Raw genomic sequence first — 6,747 nt, 5'->3', positions numbered from 1 at the left:
GAATTCTGCAAATTTTGAGTAGCACTCGAAGCTCTCCACAATCTCAAACGCACTGCAGCTGCCATTTGCCCCACTTCCACATTTCTACAGCCTGTCTATGTATCTGTCCGATGCTGATGCTTATTCCTCTGCCGATGCCTCTGCCGATGCCCCTGTCGATGGCTCTGCCGATGCTCTTCAACTCTTCTTGTGCTTATCCATAAACCGCAATTCAATACGCAGGCCAAACAAATTGATATGAAAGGCTGTGGCGCATTCGTTCTCGTATTTCTTCTTTTGTCCTTGTCGGCTGTCGGCTCTCGGCTCAACTCAACTTGAGCCGAGTTTCGAGTGCATTGCATCACGCATACGCACTGTGGTGCGGCTGCTGTTTGGGCTTTCTATTTAATTATGTGAACTCTGACTCGTATGCTGTCTATTCACTGTTGCCAGTCAAGTGTGCAGCTCTCTCTCTTCACAATTGGCAAAGCAAAAGCAAAAAAAAAAAAATGCATTGAAATTCTTCTTTCCAGTTGCAGCTTTGAAATGAATCCTCACTTTGCCAAATCAATTCTACAGCAGCAATACAACATCAATTGCGTTTCATAACTATTTTACATATTTTTCAACCTTTACTGGGAGTATTTCATGTCAGCATCGCACCTGGCAACACCTCTCGTTACGCCGCGGGCGCGTGAACTTTTATCATTATGACGCGCAAATGGGCAAAACTTTGTGCCATGTAGCGCAGCGTAAATTAGTTACGTTCTAAGCGATTTAAATTTGTTGATTAAACTTTTTGCATAAACGCTAGACCGCGCCCCAGGCGTGCCCCCATAAATAAATTATCCAACGTTTTGTCTGTGACTCGAACACACACGACGAACTCATTTAACTTTTTATTGCAATTTAAATGCTTTAAATTACTTAACTTGTTTTTGCAGTTTGATTAGAAAAATTTCCAAATTATTGGGAATTGAATTAACACCGAATTTGCTTGATGCTAAACGTTACGCATAGGAAGAGTATGACGATAATATTTGATAGCTAGTAAAACTTGAAATCTGATATAAAACTTAAACTTAACTTAATTATCGAAAATCTATAAATATCAAAAAATATAAATAAAATTATGTACGAAAATATATATAATATATATAAAAAAAATAATATACATATATCCACAAATTTGCTAGGTAGAAAAAATCACTCATACGACGAGTGTAGTGCGTATTCTATAAAAACTTTTGGTTTTTATTTGATTAAAATGTAATCCAAGTCGAGTATACATACATATATATATATTTAATATATATATAATAATATATATATATATTTAAATATACATATGTGTACAAATATGTATATATCAAATCATACCAAACATCATATCTTCATTCAATACATCAATCAGAACTAAAGTGTGACGCATATTTGATTGCAGTTTGCTGTCAACTATTAAATCAGATTTGAATTTTTTATACGAAATCAAATTCAGCTATCAATTGAATACTAGATTTAAGACAGAAATTCGTCTGTGGTTGCGTTAAATTGCCTCTCACGGAGCCATAGATGCGCAGTATAATCGTCTAAAATCCATTGTTGGCCTTAATTAGTGCAGATTCAGAGAGCATTTTTTAATCATGCTGCGCTGGGCTGGGCTGGCGTAAAACTGCATATTTGTGTTGTGAGCCACAAGGCTAACCCGAAGCAAAGTTTCGCAGCAATTAAACATTAATTACGAAACCTCAAAGAGGCACATTAGTGGCCGCTGTTGCAGCGTGGCAGCGTGCAAAGGACGACGCGTCGCATCGCTACCCCCCACCGAAACCTGCACCGGCGCCTCGAATTATGCTATATAATATATATAAGTATGCATTCGAGTGCCAAGGCGTGAGCCTGTGTAAGTGTGTGAGAGTGTGGGGCATGTATGTGTGCCGTCTCTCTCTCTCTGTATGTGTGTGTGTGTGTGCTGAGTGCTCGTCGGGCAAACTAATTACGCGCCTCTTTAAGAAAATTAAATGCATTTGGGCCTTGTCAACATGCAACACCAACTGGCAACAACCGACAACCGACAACCGGCAACCAGCAACCGACAACCGACAGCCGACAGGCGACAACAACAACAGCAAGCGAGTTGCGCTCCTTTGCCAATTGGAGTGCACACTCAACGACTGGCTGGAGGACATAATTGGCACTTGGCACAAGTCCTTGAGGAATGTTTCTTTCTGCTGAAATCAAAAGAGTTGACTTGCAATTAAAATATTTGAAACATTAAAGACGCCCAGCCGGAGAGCAGCAAAAGTACTTTCACACCCAGAACGCAGCAACAAAAGCATTTCATTTATTTATTATTTTATTTGCCACGTTTTTTAAACTGCGGCTAATTGGGCGCATTTGCAAGTTGAGGCCATTAAACACTTCAGACCAAAGCAGTGCGAATGCATTCTCTCCAGGCAATTACAGAATCAATTGTGATGCCAGTGGAAAGTTTTAAAAGAAGAAATAGAGCTCTGCGAGGGTCAGTTGTGGAGTAATGAAAATTCATTTAATCAGGGCTAAATAAAATTAAAGGTTGAACTTATCTAAAAACTATATAAGAATATGTTTCAGATATATTAAAAATATTGAATATTGAAATAATGAATTAAACCTGTTACTGGAATAAGTTCACCCTGCATATAAACCAAATCTAGTTGCCAAAAATAAACCACAGCTCAAAATAATAACTTTTGCGACATACCACGCATGCGAGCATTTGCATGCGAATATCTGTGATTGTTTAGAATTTTGAGCGGAAAGGCACAATTTGGGAAATTACATTTAAATAATTGAAATAACAAATGTTTTGCCTGTAGACAGTTTTGACATCGTTTTACGTGTCTAACGAGGTCGCTCAATTTGATGAGATCCACAGCCCGATGAATTATGCATACCAAAACAAAAAAAGCACCCAAACTAACTGCGGGACGAATTGGAGGCCATGCAGTCATCCATCCACAGGGAGGCAAGCCCAGACCGAGAGAAAGAGAGATAGGCAGAGAAAGAGAAATACACTGACAAATGTAAGTGCCACATGTTTGTACTTGTTTTGACATAAGGCAAAGTAGGTTTGGAGAGCAGCATGTGAAGGGGGGCAGGAGGGAAGGTGTTTTGGCTGTCTTAGATAGCTTTAAACATATGTACGTTTAATATAGCACCCAGGACACACACACACACACACACACACACACACACGCACACACTCAACGCTTTGGCATTTGCTGTGCCAGCTGTGGGTAATTTGTAAACGTCAAAAGGCAAACATCGTGTCCTGCTGCCTGCTGGCTGACTGCCTCTTGGCTGACTGCCTGCTGCCATGTCAGGAGATCAGAATGAATTCGCACGTGCCTGGAATATGGAGTACATGTAGCTATAGCTGCTGTTGCCGCTTCTTTCATTTTAAATACAATTTATTGTGCATGCCAGCCAAAAAACTAAAACTAAAACTAAACTAGACTAAACGAACCGAACCGAGCACTGAGTGCACCATCAGAGCCTCACATAATCCGCATTTGCCTCGTGGCCTTTTAATATTTCATTTGGCCTGCTTCTGACCTCAACTGCACACGAATTGCTGGCACAAATAAGTATGTTTATTAATAAAATTCGGTCACCGAACGGACAAAAAAAAAAAAACGGAGAAGAAGCCAGCAACTAGTTGACTAACTGATGCTCTTTGCAGTGCTGTGCCTTATGAATAAGTGATAATGAGCGAAAGTTATATAAAATGTCTGTATCTAAAAAACATTCATATAGTTAGCTTTACCAATTCAAGTTTTGTATTCACTTTTGGCTATATACAAAGTACCGTAAGCTCTCATCTAGGACAACGAAAGGCATTTGCTGAAAAGACTCGGATGGCACAAAAACTATTCCCCAATCTTGTTCCGCCTCTCGACTGCTGTCAGTTGAGCTCACGTTCGGTACGTGTTCAATTTTAATATTGCGATGCTTTCGCCTATTTCTCAAATTCATAATTTACAGCTCGACATGTGCCATGCCGTCACAAGCCTAGCGAATTGACAGATGCGAAATATTGGCTCGGCTCAGAGAGGGATCAGAGACAACAGAAAAGTACTTCAAGATTATTAGAGAGTAATGGAGTAGTTCGATTTATTACAAGTTAATAGCAGAGTAAATGTATAGTCAAGTCATAGCTAAGAGCTGCTAAATGTCCAAGTAGTAGGTCTACAAAAGCAATTTGTTATATTCTTTTATTTTATTAGAATTCTTTAAATTTCTATTTTTATTTTATTTTTATTTACTTTTATTTATAGATATTTTTTTAAATAACTAATTTAATTATTTTATTTTATTTTATTTTATTATTTAACTTACACTTTTATTTTTGTTTTATTTTCATTTATTTACTTTTATTTATTGTTTTTTTTTTTTTAATAAATAATTTAATTATTTTATTTTATTTTATAATTTACTTAACTGAATTTTTATTTTAACTATTTTTGTTTTATTTCATTTCATTTTAAAGTATTTGATTTAATTAATATATTATTTAACTTATATTATTGTTTTTTTTTTTTAAGCTAAGTTAAGTTTAAGTTTAAGTTTATTGCATAGCGTAACTCTTGGATTGACCAAAAACAGATATATATCTCCTTTCTGCTAATCTTAGAAATTAATTAATTTTCATTAGAGCGGCTTTCAACAGCTTTGCGATGCAGTCAATCGTTTAATGGGCTCAAATTCCAAACACTCTCCTACGTAAGCCCCTTGACTAAAGCTATTTAAGGCCCATGTAGAGCTTAAGGATTGGATAGCTATGAATATGGGTATTTCGCATGTATAGCAGGCTTTGCCAGATTAACAGCGCCACCTGGAAGATGAAAAACAGTGCAAACATAATCGCAACTGTGGCGTTGACATTAGGTTAATAGCAATTGGAAGCAAGCACATAATCAACGTAATACAACAACAGTGCGAGTTACACACACACACATGCACCAACACACACACACACATGCATAGTCAACAGACGCATTGCAGCGTTAGACATCATCTAAATGTGTTTGCCCCTTAAGGATGTGGCTGTGAATGGAGGCTCGCATATATATATATATATATGTGTGTGTGTGTGTGTGTGGGTGAGTGTTGTAGAATATCTCACCTGCCGCACATTTGTCCATTGTTTGCCCAAGGTGCATTTTGTCAAGTGTTTGGGGTGTCAGGATGAGTTCTCTCCTCCTCTCCAGCTGGCTCACACACCCGCACACACTTGGCACGTTCGCCTTTGTGCGCCTGTTTGGCAACATGCAGCCACTTGAAGATAACTTCTGTCGCCCCAGCATTTGTGGGCCCCTTAGGCAGAGCGCCAGAGCATTGAGTTCGCCCCAGTCTAGGCAACACCAACAACAACAACAACAACAACAACGACAGCGACAAAAATGGCTGGCCTCTTGAACTGCGTAATCGCGCCTGTGTAGGGCGCTTCAAGTTGTGCTTAAAATTTGCATTTTTAATGAAACGACAACACAAATAACCCCAATGGCTATATGAAGTCGTTCAATTTATGCATGCAGCTTCGACTTGACTTTAAATAGACGCCTGGAACTATACGTTAATTGGTTTCCCTTGTTGCGTAATTAAATTTCTATTTTATGTGGCCCAGCGACAAATGTGCGTCCGTCCATAAACCTGGCCGAAAACAGAAGCTGAAGCCAGCCATCGCGATGTTGCCGTTAAATAAAAATTTTTATGTCACGTCATTTGCTAGAGGCAAAGCCACAGGGAGACAGACAGAGAACGAGATAGAGGGTGAGAGAGAAAAGTGATTAAAACTTAGACGCAGTGCAGCAAAAATTAATAAAGTTAAGTGTTGGGCCACATAAAAATGCCAATCGATGGCCATTGGCCCATAACACAGACACTGACACTGACACAAACACATGGCCCGCCAGCCCGGCCACTGGGCGTGGCATTCAAATGGTTAGCAGCCGGGCTGTCGTATCGCATCGCTGGCAATTTGCTGATCACATTTGATGAACATAAATATTGAATTTATTAATTAATGAAATGACGCCAACGACAGCTGGAAATTAACAAACACAAATTAAGGCTTTAAGCTCAAGGAGGGAAAGGAGTAGAAATTGAGCCAGAAGAAGAACACAAGTTTGTTCAGGTTCAGGTTCAGGTTTACGTATAGATGTAATAATGCACTAGGCAGATTAAGCTTGAACTTGTAAGCTGACAATAATAGAATTGCTACGAACAACATTAAGGAGGATATACAATTTCCTTAGTTTGAGAAGTGCTGATGTTAAATATTACTCGATCTAGAATAATTAAGGCTGCTTATAAGGAGATATAAAATAATCATCGTTTTGAAATAAGAATTGATCGTTTAATTCGGTTCGCTCGTTTACGATATCGAACGAAAGATGCATTCACACTCGCGCTCGTTCTCAGCAAGAGTCTTCGTTTCTTGTGGGTTTCCTTTGTATTAGACGCCTTGAAACGACGATGAGAATGGTCTTCAAATTCACATACAGATATACATATATGTCACATTGATACTAATACATATACAAACTATAACTCAAGCAGAGCGACCGATCACGATCGAAGTCGTAAGAGAAACGATAAGATCGATTGCTGAGTTTTTTGTTTCTTTTTTTTTCAGAAAATAGAATAAAGCATGCTGTAGAGCACCCTCTATTATTTCCTTCGTCATATTGAATAAATTCAATGACTCATACGACACATATATAA

Source organism: Drosophila arizonae, chromosome 3 (genome assembly GCF_054131065.1).
Source record: "Drosophila arizonae isolate 15081-1271.41 chromosome 3, UAZ_ARI_1.0, whole genome shotgun sequence".
Lineage (NCBI taxonomy): Eukaryota > Metazoa > Arthropoda > Insecta > Diptera > Drosophilidae > Drosophila > Drosophila arizonae.
Note: the sequence above shows the minus strand (reverse complement) of the source record.